Source organism: Bos mutus, chromosome X, assembly GCF_027580195.1.
Source record: "Bos mutus isolate GX-2022 chromosome X, NWIPB_WYAK_1.1, whole genome shotgun sequence".
Lineage (NCBI taxonomy): Eukaryota > Metazoa > Chordata > Mammalia > Artiodactyla > Bovidae > Bos > Bos mutus.
In genome coordinates, this window is record NC_091646.1 from 62171055 (window position 1) to 62187056 (window position 16002).

The window sequence follows — 16002 nt, forward strand, 5'->3', positions numbered from 1 at the left end:
TCCATCATAACCTCTCCTTGCTTTCTTGGTGTAAGACCTACCATCAATAGATTCGAGTCATGGGGTTATATTTGATATAAATGCCAGTGTAACAAAAGCCTAACCTACAACAAGCCCTAGTAAATCTACCTTATTTACATGCTAGGTGGACAAGATCCGTGTTACAATGGTATGAGTATATTGCTGCCTTATTCGTACCCTCTATAGGGACAACAGGTATCATGATTAAAGTAGAGGCCTTAACTAATTTCACAAAACAGGCCCTCCTAGATAGAACAAAAGCCATCCAAGCCTTAAATGAAGAGCAAATCCAAATGAGAAAAGTGGTAATTCATAATAACATGGCTTTGGACATACTCACAGCTGCTCAAGGAGGGACCAGTGCTATAATTAAGGTTGAATGTTGTGTATACATTCCTGACTTATCTGGAAATGTATCAACTGATTTAGATGACATGAAAAACCAGGTAAAAGCAATTTCAAATGAAAACATTCCTTTATGGATTTCAGTCCTATCTTGGGTGAAGGGTGATTGGTGGAAAACCATATTTACCACTGTTATAGTTGCCTTGATAGTTCTGCTTTGTGGACCCTGAATTTTACAATGTGTTATGAACTTTGTAACCCAAAGGTTGATGCCATTCTCCTAAATTGGCGGTTGGAGAGCCAGGGTGCAATATATCCCTATGAATGATGCTCATAATATGAGTTAAGAGCATCAAGGGGGGGAACGAAAGAGGAAACAGACAGAGCTGGACTCCATCTTAGGCTTGTTCATGCTGATCATGCTCGGCCACCTCTCCAATGGACTCTGAACTCTGCTTAGTGCCTATGGAAACTACAATAGAAGGAGAAGACCCCTCTGGACAGGGGAATCTTGAAGATCATATCCAGGTTACTCATCACCTAAGAGAAAACATACTCTAATCACCCCTGCCTCTAGACAGGTCATAAATTCTTTCTGTATCTATTGGGATGTAACCACAGGCTTATAGATTATTAACTGTTTGAACACCTAACACATGAATGATGGGGTTATTGTGATTGAACACCTAACACATGATTGATGGGGGTATTGTGATTGTATTTACCCTTCCTTTGTTTTATGTAAGTATCAAGGAAATTGGGGTGGTGGGTTCAGACATATACACATAGGGTATAAAAGATTTTCATAAATGCTGGTCGGGGTCTTTAGCTAAAAGGAGACTCTGCCTTGGGCCCACCTGTGTAATAAAATGCACTTCACTATCTGCATTGTCCTTCTGAGTGAGTTTGTTTCCCAGAACGCATGGCTATAACAGTAGCAGTCTCAGAGCTATCTGAGATGCTGCCTCCAGGGCTGCAGTCCTCATTTTGCTCCAGATAAAATTGGGGCAAGTTGTATATCTTTTTTTTTAGTCAACACAGGGACTAAAGGCATAAAAAGCATGTTAAAGAAATAGGAAAGAATCCATCCACACATAACCTCCTCTCTCTGATTACTTCTCACTGCAGGCTTCCAACCATGAGTCAGATCCAACTATAAGCAGAGTAAGAGATTAAAAATGCAGTAATAGACTAGATTTCTGTTTGTAATACTTAAAATTAGACTGTTGATCCCTGAAAGTGACCAGAAAAACAATGAGATATGCCCAAGATATAAACCATAAGCACAATATGAATGTTCTACAGAGCTCAGGTAAAGCTTAGGTTAGGGTTAGGCTTAGGGTTTCATTATTTGTTAGTAATAATGAGCATAAAATAGAAGAAAAATAGAGCAAAAAAGAAACCTCAGTCAATCTAACAAGGATTGTCAACAACGATTAAAAAAAAAAAATGGGAAAAAAACTCTAGAAACTGGCAAAAAGAAAAACACCAAATAAGATACAGAAATAGGTCTAAATATAATCATCATAATAGGTAATGTCAGTGAGGTAAATTCATTATTAAATGGCAGATGCTCTCAGACTGGGGTTGCTAAATCCAGCTATATTTTAACAAGAGATAAAACTCAAATGAAAGTTGCAAAAATTACATAGAAAAAATATACATGCAAACAGATTTAAAAATGAAAAGATACGTGCATGTGAAAAATCCCAGCCCAACTCAGTGGAGAGCTCTGGATGGATCAAAACTTCCACTATTGATGGCATCCCACACTGAGTAGAAGTTGCCAGGGCCTCGTGCTTCTGCCACCTCAGCTCAGTTATTCACTAGGGGCTGCCTGATCCCAACACTGAGCCCCAGCAGCTCACCAGCTACTTATGGCTGAGCTGCTAAATTCCTCCTGTACAATATCTGAGTGTGCATGTGGGGGCTGCAGCAGACCACGGAGAGGTACCCAGAGTAAAGCCACTGTCATCAGAACAAGATGTTTGTGTCATAATGAAGTCAAAGTCAGTGGAACAGAATAAAGAACAACAAACAACATCAGTACTGGACTAGACCATCGATACTGTCTCTTTTGTTGTCTTGCATATAGGGTCATCATTAACATCTTGCTAAATTATATATATATATATATATATACACATATATATGCATTAATATACTCTATTGGTGTATCTCTTTCTGACTTACTTCACTCTGTATAATAGGCTCCAGTTTCATCCACCTCAATAGAACTGATTCAAATGTGCTCTTTTTAACAGCTGAGTAATATTCCATTGAGTATATGTACCACAGCTTTCTTATCCCTCTGTCTGCGAATGGACATATAGGTTGCTTCCATGTCCTAGCTATTGTAAACAGTGCTGCAATGAACATTGGGGTACACGTGTCTCTTTCAATTCTGGTTTCCTCAGTGTGAACTCCCAGCAGTAGGAATGCTGGGTCATATGGCACATCTATTTCAAGTTTTTTAAAGAGTCTCAACACTCTTCTCCATAGTGATTGTACTAGTGTGTGTAGATATTTTGATAGCAACCACACTGACCAGGGTGATATGGTACTTCACTGTGGTTTTGATTTGCATTTCTCTGATAATGAGTGATGTTGAGCATCTTTTCATGTGTTTGTTAGCCAACAGTACATATTGTTTGGAGAAATGTCTGCTTAGTTCTTTGCCCCATTTTTTGATTGCATCGTTTACTTTTTTTTTATATTGAGCTACATAAGCTCCTTGTATATTTTTGAGATTAACTCTTTGTTAATTGTTTCATTTGCTATTATTTTCTCCCATTCCGAAGGCTGTCTTTTCACCTTTCTTGTAGCTTCCTTCATTGTGCAAAAGCTTTTAAGTTTAATTATGTCCCATTTGTTTATGTTTTTTTTTAAAGAAAAAATAATATTTATTTGCAATATAAATAAAGTCCCGTTGGGGAATATATATGTGTGTGTGTGTGTGTGTGTATGTAGGGTCACAAATTTTCCTTCATAAGATCATAAAGCAAAACTGGCCACCCTTGTTGGCATACTCTCATGTACACAAATCTGATGCATTTTTCTGGGTTTTTCTTTTCAAAGGTAAAAAAGAGAGAAAGAGAACCATGTACACAACATGGAAGCTTCTTGTCAATTTCTCAACTGTGGCCTGCTGCCTTGAAGAATCCCTGAAAACCAGCCCTGTGAGGTAAGATGCACTGGGGCAGGGTTTCCATGGCCTTGCTCACACGCCGAGTGCTGGCTCGCTCAGGGACCCCGGCCCTCCCTAGGACCCATGCAGCTCCACCACCCGGAAAAATGGAGCTTGGAGAAGGAACGGAACCGGAAGATACCAGAACCCGTGGCTCTGCTCTGTAGACAGTGGGCTTGGGTGGCGGGATGGACAGGCCTCACACCCCTTTCCCTGTCCGCCCTTGCTGCCCCATCCCCCCACCCCCTGGGACTGAAATGGATGAGTTTCTTAATCCAAGGCATGGGCAAGGTGCGCACAGGGCCGGCTTCCACTGGTTGAGGGGCTGGGAGTGGCAGCTGGAACCCAAGCAACAGCCAGGGTGGGGGAGGAGACCTGGGAGGCAGGGCTGCGGCCTCCACCTAAACTTCCCCAGCCACTGGGCCTGCTCCCTCAGCCACAGAGAGAGAGAGAGAGAGAGAGAGAGAGAGAAGTAGTGGATAAAAAGGGCCTGGGGCCCTCCTTGGGGCTGAGCCCAGAGGGTTAATGCTGCTGCTTGGCAGTCCCCTGTGGCCTCCTCTTCTGCCTGGAGTGGTCTGCAGGGACTACCAGAGGACAAGCACGTGGGCAGAGAAGGCAAAGGTCACCCATCCAGCCCACCACTCACAGCGGGCATCACAGGCAAATGCAGCGCCAGGTGGGCTTGGCCGAGGCGGGAGATACGGGCAGGCCTGGGAGACCCCTGATGGGAGCAGCGAACCACCCCTTTAAGGGCCGCTGCAGAAACGGAGGCTTCACACATGTGCAAAACGCATTTGATCAAGATCAACGTGGGGTTTGTCTTTTTCATTAAAACAGAAACAAAAACTCAAGAATTGCTTTTTGAAATAGGAAGAAAAACAAACTGATAACACCTCTCTCTCTCTCTCACTGGATCAAGAAAGGGATGAAATACTGGTTTATACAGTCCACTGTTGCATGTAGCCTGAAAAATAACACTTTCCATTACAGAAAAGAGCAATCAAGCAGAGCTTCAACACGCTCTCTGCTCCAGGGAGCTTGGGTTTACCTGCCAAAAGTAAAAAGTAAACTCAGCTTCCTTCATTGTGCAAAAGCTTTTAAGTTTAATTATGTCCCATTTGTTTATGTTTTTATTTCCAGTATTATCAGAGGAGGGTCATAGAGGATCTTGCTGTGATTTATGGCAGATAATGTTTTGCCTATATTTTCCTCTAGGAGTTTATAGTTTCTGGTCTTACATTTAGATCTTTAATTCATTTTGAGTTTATCTTTGTGTGTGGTGTTAGAAAGTGTTCTAGTTTCATTCTTTTACAAGTGGTTGACCAGTTTTCCCAGCACCACTTGATAAAGAGACTTTCTTTTCTCTATCGTATATCCTCGCCTCTTTTGACAAAGATAAGGTGTCCATAGGTGTGTGGATTTAACTCTGGGCTTTCTATTTTGTTCCATTGATCTATATTTCTGTCTTTGTGCAAGTACAATACTATCTTAATGACTGTAGCTTTGTTGTATACTCTGAAGTTAGGCAGGTGGATTCTTCCAGTTTCATTCTTCTTAATGATTGCTTTGGCTATTTGAGGTTTTTTGTATTTCCATACAAATTGTGAAATTATTTGTTGTAGTTCTGTGAAAAATACCATTAGTAGCTTTGTAGGGATTGCATTGAACCTGTAGATTGCTTTGAGTAGTATACTTATTTTCACTATATTGATTCTTCAGATCCGTGAACATAGTATATTTCTCCATCTATTTGTGTCAACTTTGATTTATTTCATCAGTATTTTACAGTTTTCTATATATAGATCTTTTGTTTCTTTAGATGGATTTATTTCTAAGTATTTTATTCTATTCATCGCAATGGTGATTGGGATTGTTTCTTTAATTTCTCTTTCTGTTTTCTCATTGTTATTGTATAGAAATTCAAGGGATTTCTCTGTATTAATTTTGTATCCTACAACTTTACTACATTCATTGATCAGCTCTAGTAATTTTCTGGTGGCGTCTTTAGCATTTTCTATGTAGAGGATCATGTTATTTGTAAATAGTGAGAGTTTTACTTTTTTTCCAATCTGGATTACATTTATTTCTTTTCCTTCTCTGATTGCTTTGTCTAAAACCTTCAAAATTATTTTGAATAATAATGGTGAGAGTGGGAACCATTGTCTTATTTCTGACTTTAAGGAAAATTATTTCAATTTTTCACCATTAAGAATGATGTTTGCTGTGGGTTTGTCATATATGGCTTTTATTATGTTGAGGTATGTTCCTTATATGACTACTTCCCTGAGAGTTTTGGTCATAAATTGGTGTTGAATTTTGTCAAAGGCTTTCTCGGCATCTATTGAAATAATCATATGGTTTTTATCTTTAAATTTGTTAATGTGGTGTATCACATTGATTTGTGAATACTTAATAATTCTTGTATCCATAGAATAAAGCCCATTGATCAGGATATATGATCTTTTTAATATGTTGTTGGATTCTGTTTGTTAGAAATTTGTTGAGGATTTTTATATCTATGCTCATCAGTGATGTGGGCCTGTGGTTTTCTTTCTTTGTGGCATCTTTGTCTCGTTTTTGTATTAGGGTGATGGTGGCCTCATAGAATAGATTTGGCAGTTTTCCTTCCTCTGTAATTTTCTGGAAGAGTTTGAGTAGGATAGGTGTTAACTCTTCTCTAAATTTTTGGTAGAATTCATCTGTGAAGACATCTGGTCCTGGGCTTTTGTTTGTTGGAAGAGTTTTGTTTACAGTTTCTATTTCCATGCTTGTGAGAGTCTGTTAAGTTTTTCTATTTATCCCTGGCTCAGTTATGGAAGGTTATATTTTTCTAAGAATTCATCCATTTCTTCCAAGTTGACCATTTCATTGGCATATACTTGCTGATAGTAGTCTCTTATAATCCTTTGTATTTCTTTGTTGTCTGTTGTGATTTCCCCATTTTCATTTCTAATTTTGTTGATTTGATTCTTCTCCCTTTTGTTCTTGATGAGTATAGCTAATGGTTTGTCTAATTTATTTATCTTCTTGAGGAAACAGCTTTCAGCATTGTTGATTTTTGCTGTAGTCTTCTATGTTTCCTTTTCATTTATTTCTGCCATAATTTTTTTATTTCTTTCCTTCTACTAACCCTGGGGCTCTTCATTTCTTCTTTTGCTAGTTGCTTTAGGTGTAATGTTAGATTATTTATTTGCTTTTCCTCTTGTTTCTTGACATAAGCTTATATGGCTATGAACCTGCCCCTTAGCACTGCTTTTATTGAATCCCATAGGTTTTGGGTTGCTGTGTTTTCATTATCGTTTGTTTCTATACATATCACATTTTTATTTCCTTTTTGATTTTTTCCATGATTTTCTGGTTATTCAGAAGCGTGTTGTTTAGCCTCCATATGTTTGTATTTTTAATAGCTTTATTCTTGTATTTGACATCTTATCTTACAACATTGTGATCAGAAAAGATGCTTGAAATAATTTCATTTTTTGTTTAATTTGCCAAGGTAGATTTATGGTGCAGGATGTGATCTATCCTTGAAAATGTTCTATGTGCACTTGAGAAAATGGTGAAATCCATCGTTTGAGGGTGAAATGTCCTATAGATATAAATTAGGGCCAACTGGTCCATTGAATCATTTGAAGTATGTGTTTCCTTGCTACTTTTCTGTTTGGTTGATCTATCTATAGGTGTGAGTGGGGTATTAAAGACTCCCACTATTATTATGTTACTGTTAATTTCCCTTTTCATACTTGTTGGCATCTGTCTTATGTATTGAGGTGCTTCTACATTGGGTGCATATGTATTTATAATTGTTATATCTTCTTGGATTGATCCTTTGATCATTAAGTGGTATTCTTCTTTGTCTTTTTTGCTCAATAAAGGACAGAAATTGTATGGACCTAACAGAAGCAGAAGACATTAAGAAGAGATGGCAAGAATACACAAAAGTACTGTACAAAAAAGATCTTCATGACCCAGATAATCACAATGGTGTGTTCACTGACCTACAGCCAGACATCCTGGAATGTGAAGTCAAGTGGGCCTTACAAAGCATCACTATGAACAAAGCTAGTGGAGGTGATAGAATTCCAGTTGAGCTATTCCAAATCCTGAAAGATGATGTTGTGAAAGTGCTGCACTCAATATGCCAGGAAATTTGGAAAACTCAGCAGTGCCCACAGGACTGGAAAAGGTCAGTTTTCATTCCAATCCCAAAGAAAGGTAATTCCAAAGAATGCTAAAACTACCGCACAATTGCACTCATCTCACACGCTAGTAAAGTAATGCTCAAAATTCTCCAAGTCAGGCTTCAGCAATGTGTGAACCATGAACTTCCTGATGTTCAAGCTGGTTTTAGAAAAGGCAGATTAACCAGAGATCAAATTGCCAACATCTGCTGGATCATGTAAAAAACAAGAGAGTTCCAGAAAAACATCTATTTCTGCTTTATTGACTATGCCAAAGCCTTTGACTATGTGGATCACAATAAACTGTGGAGAATTCTGAAAGAGAAGGGAATACCAGACCACCTGATCTGCCTCTTGAGAAATTTGTATGCAGGTCAGGAAGCAACAGTTAGAACTGGACATGGAACAACAGGCTGGTTCCAAATAGCAAAAGGAGTACGTCAAGGCTGTATATTGTCACCGTGCCTATTTAACTTATATGCAGAGTGCATCATGAGAAACGCGGGACTGGAAGAAACACAAGCTGGAATCAAGATTGCTGGGAGAAATATCAATAACCTCAGATATGCAGATGACACCACCCTTATGGCAGAAAGTGAAGAGGAACTCAAAAGCCTCTTGATGAAAGTGAAAGTGGAGAGTGAAAAAGTTGGCTTAAAGCTCAACATTCAGAAAACGAGGATCATGGCATCCGACCCCATCACTTCATGGGAAATAGATGGGGAAACAGTAGAAACAGTGTCAGACTTTATTTTTCTGGGCTCCAAAACCACTGCAGATGGTGACTGCAGCCATGAAATTAAAAGACGCATTACTCCTTGGAAGGAAAGTTATGACCAACGTAGATAGCATATTGAAAAGCAGAGACATTACTTTGCCAACAAAGTTTCATCTAGTCAAGGCTATGGTTTTTCCTGTGGTCATGTATGGATGTGAGAGTTAGACTGTGAAGAAGGCTGAGTGCCGAAGAATTGATGCTTTGGAACTGTGGTGTTGGAGAAGACTCTTGAGAGTCCCTTGGACTGCAAGGAGATCCAATCAGTCCATTCTGAAGGAGATCAGCCCTGGGATTTCTTTGGAAGGAATGATGCTAAAGCTGAAACTCCAGTACTTTGGCCACCTCATGCGAAGAGTTGGCTCATTGGAAAAGACTCTGATTCTGGGAGGGATAGAGGGCAAGAGGAGAAGGGGACGACAGAGGATGAGATGGCTGGATGGCATCACTGACTCGATGGACGTGAGTCTGAGTGAACTCCAGGAGTTGGTGATGGACAGGGAGGCCTGGCGTGCTGCGATTCATGGGGTCGCAAAGAGTCGGACACGACTGAGCGACTGATCTGATCTGATCTGATGGCCTTTATTTCAAAGTCTTTTTTCTCTGATATGAGTATTGCTACTCCTGCTTTCTTTTGGTCTCCATTTGCATGAAATATCATTTTCCAACCTTTCACTTTCAGTCTGTTTGTGTCCCTTGGTTTGAGGTGGGTATCTTGTTGACAGCATATATAGGAGTTTTGTTTTTGTATCAATTCAGGCAGTCTTTGTCTTTTGGTTGGGACATTCAACCCATTTACATTTAAGGTAATTATTAGTAAGTATGATCCTGTTGCCATTAATTTGTTGTTTTGCTTTTGAGTTTACAAACCTTCTCTGTTTCCTGTCTAGAGAAGATCCTTTAGCATTTGTTGAAGAGCTTGTTCAGTGGTGCTAAATTCTTTCAGCTTTTGCTTGTCTGTAAAGCTTTTGATTTATCCTTCATATTGGAATGAGATCCTTCCTGGATATAGTAATCTGGGCCGTAGGTTGTGTTTTTTTTGTTTTTTTAAACTTTAATTGGAGCCTGATTACTTTACAATATTGTGGTTGTTTTTGCCATACATTCACATGAATCAGCCATGGGTGTACATGTGTTCCCCATCCTGACCTTCCTTCCTACCTCCCTCCCCACCCCATCCTTCAGGGTCATCCCAGTGCAACAGCCTTGAGCACCCTGCCTCATGCATCAAACCTAGACTGGCAATCTATTTCACATATGATAATATACATGTTTCAATGCTATGCTTTCAAAGCATTCCACCCTTGCCTTCTCCCACAGAGTCCAACAGTCTGTTCTGTACATCTGTGTCTCTTTTGCTGTCTTGCATATAGGGTCACTGTTACCATCTTTCTAAATTTGATATGTATATGCGTTAATATAATCTATTGGTGTATCTTTTTCTGACTTACTTCACTCTGTATAATAGGCTCCAGCTTCATCCACCTCAATAGAACTGATTCAAATGTGCTTTTTTAACAGCTGAGTAATATTCGTTTTTAATATGTATTTTCTCTTTCATCACTTTAGGTATGGCCTGCCATTCCCTTATGGCCTGAAGAGTTTCTATTGAAAGATCAGCTGTCATCCTTATGGGAATCCCCTTGTGTATTATTTGTTGCTTTTCCCTTGCTGCTTTTAATAGTTGCTCTTTGTATTTTATCTTAGTGGATTTGATTAATATGTGTCTTGGCGTATTTTGGCTTAGGTTTATCCTGTTTGGGACTCTCTGAGTTTCTTGGACTTGGGTGACTATTCCCTTCCCCATTTTAGTGAGGTTTTCAACTATTATCTCCTCAAGTATTTTCCCATGCCCTTTCTTTGTTCTTCTTCTGGGACTCCTATGATTCAAATATTGGTGTGTTTAACATTGTCCCAGAAGTCTCTGAAGTTTTCCTAATTTCTTTTAATTCTTTTTTTTTTTTCCCCTCTCTGCTTCATTTATTTCTACCATCCTATCTTCCACCTCACATATCCTATCTTCTGCCTCAGTTATTCTGCTCTTGGTTACCTGCAGAGTGCTTTTGATCTCAGTTATTGCATTATTCATTATTGATTGACATTTTTATTTATTCTAGGTCCTTGTGAAACATTTCTTGCATCTTCTCAATCCTTGTCTCTAGTCTATTTATCTGTCACTCCATTTTGTTTTAAAGATTTTTGATCACTTTTACTATCATTATTCTGAATTATTTTTCAGGTAGACTCCCTATCTCCTCTTTGGTTTGGTGGGCATTTATCATGCCTCTTTGCCTGCTGAATATTTCTCTGATTTTTCTTTTTGTTTAGATTGCTGTGCTTGGGGTGGCCTTTCTGTAGGCTGGAAGTTTGTGTTTCCTCTTTATTGTGGTGGTTCCTCCCTGTGAGTGGGGTTGGACTAGTGGCTTGTCAAGGTTTCCTAGCTAGGGAAGCTTGCATCTGTTTTCTGGTGGGTGAAGCTGGATCTCTCCTCCCAGGAGTGCAGTGTAGTGACCAGTAGTGAGTGTTGGTTTGCTATGGGTTTGATGTGACTTCAGGAAGCCTATATTTTAATGCTCAGGTCTCTGTTTTTGTGTTGCTGGCGAATTAGCATGGTATTTCTTGCTCTGGAACTTGTTGGCTCTTGGGTGGAGCTTGGTTTCTGTGTAGGTATGGAGGCTTTTAGATGAGCTGTTGTTGATTAATGTTTGTGGGAGTCAGGAGTTCTCTGATGTTTTCAAGTTTTGGATTTAAACCTCCTTCCTCTGGCTTTCAGTTTTATTCTAACATTAGGCTCAATACTTCTCCATCCATACAGCACAGATGATAAAACGTCTAGGTTATTGTTGAAACAATTCTCCACAGCGAGGGACACTCAGAGAGTTTCACATAGTTACATGCAGAAGAGAATAGGGAAGAGGGAGATAGAGGTGACCAGGAGGAGAAGAGGGGAAGTCAAAAGGGGAGAGACCAGTCTAGCCAGTAATCATTTCCCTAGGTGCTCTCCACAATCTGGAACACCCATAGAGATTCACAGAGTTAAGTAGAGGAAAGTAGGATGAGGGAGAAGATAGAGGTAACCTGGGGGAGAAAAGGGAGAGTCAAAAGTGAAGAGAGCAACCAAGCAGTTAATCACACCCCTAAGTGAAAATTGGTACTGAAGATTAGATTCTTAAAGGTAAAAAATTGATAATACCAAAAAGCAAAGATTAAAAATCTCAAGTAGAAATAGACTCTCAAAGACACTATATTAAAAATAGAAAACAGAATCAATCACAAAAATTATAAAAAAAATATGAAATCAACTGTAAAAAAAGGTCTCTTTTGTGAGATTATAGTAGGTTTAAAAATGAAAATTAAGAGACTAATAAAGAGCTTAATTTTTTAAAAAAATATATTAAAAAGTGATTACAGTAAAAATATATCTCGGAATTTCTCTGGAGATGTTTTGGGCAGTGTGGCCTCAGTACAGTTTCAGATAGTTCCTTTTTCCAGCTTGTACTTGTTTTCGGAGGGGGTCTATAGTCCCCCTCTGATGTTTAGTCAATGTTAACTACAGGGTTTTAATCTGTTGCACCTGTCACTTCCAGAGCCGTTCCCTCTTCTTTGTTTATTTTAACTTCCTCTGTTTGCAAGTCTCTTCAGAGTCTAATTTCCTCCCTGACACAAGGGGCCACAGGTGGTCATTTATTTAGGTTCACTTGTTCAGTTGTGTTGTGGGGAGGGAGGGACACTTCAAAAAATATTGCTGGTGTGTGTGGGGTGTGTTCTCAGTGTATGGACCACACTGGGTTTGCCCCAGTTCGTGGCATGTGCTTTCTGGCTCTATACTGCTCAAGCTCCAGGGTACTCTGCATGGCCACTGTCCAATGCATTTAGTGCATTTCCCAGGTCTAGGCTGCTTAGGTTCAGGTTTTTTGGTACTCCACAAGGGTACAGACTAAGTTGGGCATTTGTTTTGTGCCCTTCCCAGGTCCAAGCAGCTCAGTAGGTCAGGTGCTTGGTGGCCACACTGTCCCAGGTGGGCCATGCATCTTAATCACCTCCCCTGTCCCAGCTTCTAGGTTTCCCCCATGTGCCATGAGAGCACTGTCTCAGGTATGCCATGTGTCTCCTCTGAGGAGCTGATCTCAGGCTGTGACCCTGATGGCAGATGCTAACCATCCAGGATCCCAGGAAGACGTGGTTAGCAACTGGGAGCCTGCTCAGAATGTGGTGAAGGATGCCGGTCTCTGGGGCCGAGATTGCCCCTCGCCTTTTGGCTCTGGCTGTCCTACACCTGAGTCTCTGCTTTCAGCCGGGGGAAAGGGCCCTATTAGCAGCCAGCTAGCTCTCCTTTGGTATTCACTCAATCCTTTCTTCTTTGAGCAGCCTGGCTGCTTGTTAGCACCTTTCAAGGGAAAGTTCTCTTTCCCCCAACCCCCCACCTCTGGCAATGCCACAGTTTGGGTTGCTATCTCACTTTAGCTCCCTCAGATTGTCTTCAGGGCATTCAGACCTGGTCCTTACCCTAAGCACCAATGATGCAGTCCATGCCTCCCTGTCCAGCCCCTGCTCACTGGTGGCAGAGGCGAGCATCTGGGCTTCTTCTCCTCTGGGAGTTGCGGTTAGTCACATATTCTGTAGTGCTTTTCCCTCCCAGTTATGTTGCCCTCTAAGATTCCGAAACTACCCCCAGACCTGCCTGTGAGAGGGTTTCTTACTGTTTGGAAACTTCTTCATGACTCCCTCCCCAGGATGGGTCTCCATCCCTAATTCTTTTGTCTCTCTTTTTTTAATGTTTTGTATTTTGTCCTACCTCATTTTTTTTTTTTTTTTTGGCTTTTAATTTTCTTTTATTTTTAAACTTTACATAATTGTATTAGTTTTGCCAAATATCAAAATGATTCCGCCACAGGTATACATGTGTTCCCCATCCTGAACCCTCCTCCCTCCTCCCTCCCCATACCATCCCTCTGGGTCGTCCCAGTGCACTAGCCCCAAGCATCCAGTATCATGCACCGAACCTGGACTGGCATCTCGTTTCATACATGATATTTTACCTGTTTCAATGCCATTCTCCCAAATCTTCCCACCCTCTCCCTCTCCCACAGAGTCCATAAGACTGTTCTATACATCAGTGTCTCTTTTGCTGTCTCGTACACAGGGTTATTGTTACCATCTTTCTAAATTCCATATATATGCGTTAGTATACTGTATTGGTGTTTTTCCTTCTGGCTTACTTCACTCTGTATAATAGGCTCCAGTTTCATCCACCTCATTAGAACTGATTCAAATGTATTCTTTTTAATGGCTGAGTAATACTCCATTGTGTATGTGTACCACAGCTTTCTTATCCATTCATCTGCTGCAGGGCGGAAACCAGACACTGAAGTGTCCTACCTCATTTTGAAGAGAATAGGCTGCCTTTCTGGGTGTCTGGTGTCCTCTGCCAGCATTCAAAAGTTGTTTTGTGAAAGTTGCTCAGCATTCAAATTCTTTTGATGAATTTGCGGGGAAGAAAGTGGTCTCCTCGTACTATTCCTCCATCGTCTTGGGCGTTCATGGAATTTTCAATCAGTATGTTTGAAACCATCCATTAAATATGATGAAGATCATAAAACTCTGTCTCTGAAGACACTACATGAGCAAAACCTGGAAGGAGAATTTTTCAATATTGCAATTGTGGCTGATGATGTAAAGTTCAGAGCACACAGATATACCATTGCCCCCTGTGGTACCTATTTTAGAAAGCTTTTCGATAAGCTTGAGGTTGATATCTCTTCAGTAATAGGAACAGATTTTTTTCCATTCTGATATATTTGAAGAGGTCTTGAATTATATGTAAATGGTTAAAGGTTTCTGTTGGGGAAAAAAATGTTAACTTAATGATGTCATCGGGTCAGATTCTTGGTATCTGATTTTTTGATAAACTGTTCTCAGAAGTTGGATGTGTCCAGTCCAGGCAAAAATAATGATCGATCCAAAAGCAAGTACTACCTCAAGATCAATTACCCCATTGGAGATGCTGCTGACACTCAGGATGAAGACATGGAGGAACTCGGAAAGCGGACAACAGTCCCTCCAGTGACACACTAGAGGCATTTCTTCCCCTTCCCCTGCAAGTCAGAAGGACAGTAAGTCACCCAAGATGATGTTCAGAGTCCAGGAAACAGTCTTGAAAGAGCTGGGGATCGAGGAGTAGGGCAAGTTAACAGCTACCGCCAGGAATTCAAATCCATGGAGACCCCCAAGTCCAAGGATCTGGGATCCCAGACCCCTCAATGCCTTAACATTTAACGATGAGATGGGAAAAGTGAAGGATGAACAGACTCCAGGCTGGACCACAGCTGCCAGCAACATGAAGTTTGAGTACCTATTGGATGACCATCACCAGGAACAGATCACCTGCCAGGCCTGTGGGAAGACGCTTTCAGATGAGGGCTGGCTGAGGAAGCACAAAAAGTTGTACATGGCTGACCGGCCCTTTGTCTACAAGATGTTCACCAAAGGCTTCACCACCCAGGCACACATGAAGAAGAACCTGAAGACCCATGGAGGCTACAAGCCCTACAGCTGCAAGGTGTGCAGCAAGTTATTCATCCATGCTCCAGACTTAAAGAAGCATGTGAGGGTTCACAGCAAGGAGAGGTGCCTCCTCTGTTACATATACAACAAAGCCTTCAAGAACAAGTCCCACCTCAAGGACCACGAGCAAAGGCAAAATGGCAAGAAGCCCTTCATGTGTGGCTCCTGCACCAAGGCTTTTACCAAGGTGTTTGATCTGAAGCAGCAGGAGAACAATGTGCCCAATGAGTGGAACAAGGTAATCCCCAGTGCCATGCAGTGTGCCATGGCCATAGAGGGCAAGCAGCAGCTGGAGGCCATCACCTTCAGCTAGAATCAGGGGACTGGAGTGTTTGTGGCAGGAATGCTCAGCCTGCATCCTCATCCATAAATGCCAGCCACTGCATTGTGGTGGAATCTTCCAGAGCATTGTACTTGCTGGACTTAAGGCAGTGCTTGGTTGAGTGTTTTGAAAACTTCGCAAGGAAATACAGTTCACTGTCCAGTCTGGTGTCTAGTATTCATGTTGCCAGTAAGCACCTGCTCCCTCTTTTTATGATTTCTGGTTTTAATTTGAGAACTCCTGTGTCCAGTTCAAGAAGTGAGAGACTTCTTTCCCTTTTTTAAATTCATCTCTCCATCTTCTGCACCAAGGAGTGCATTGTATAGAATGATAATTGAGTGAATGGATTTCCTGATCATCACCATTCTATGTGACATAGGGCCACAAAGGCATTTTTTAGAACTTTAGCAAAAGTACTTCATGTAGATGCAGAAAATATGGGTGAGTCATTGACCAAGACCACTGTGTGCACAGATACAAAAACAAGTTCTGAAAATGCAAAGAATGAAATAAAAATTTAAAAAATTAAAAGGAATATAGCAATATTAATATCTGACAAAAGATATTCAAGGAAAAAAACTCTTTGATATAAAGTTGGAGATGACAT

At 40.6% G+C, this 16002-nt stretch overlaps 1 protein-coding gene and 1 pseudogene across 2 annotated transcripts in view; one reads left to right on the forward strand and one right to left on the reverse strand.

Annotated features, from left to right (window-relative positions):
• Window positions 1–16002, reverse strand: part of LOC102284519 (sodium/hydrogen exchanger 2) — a 125129-nt gene that overhangs the window by 91420 nt on the left and 17707 nt on the right. The window lies entirely within an intron of this gene.
• LOC102283967 (zinc finger and BTB domain-containing protein 14 pseudogene) lies at window positions 13617–15881 on the forward strand (annotated as a pseudogene).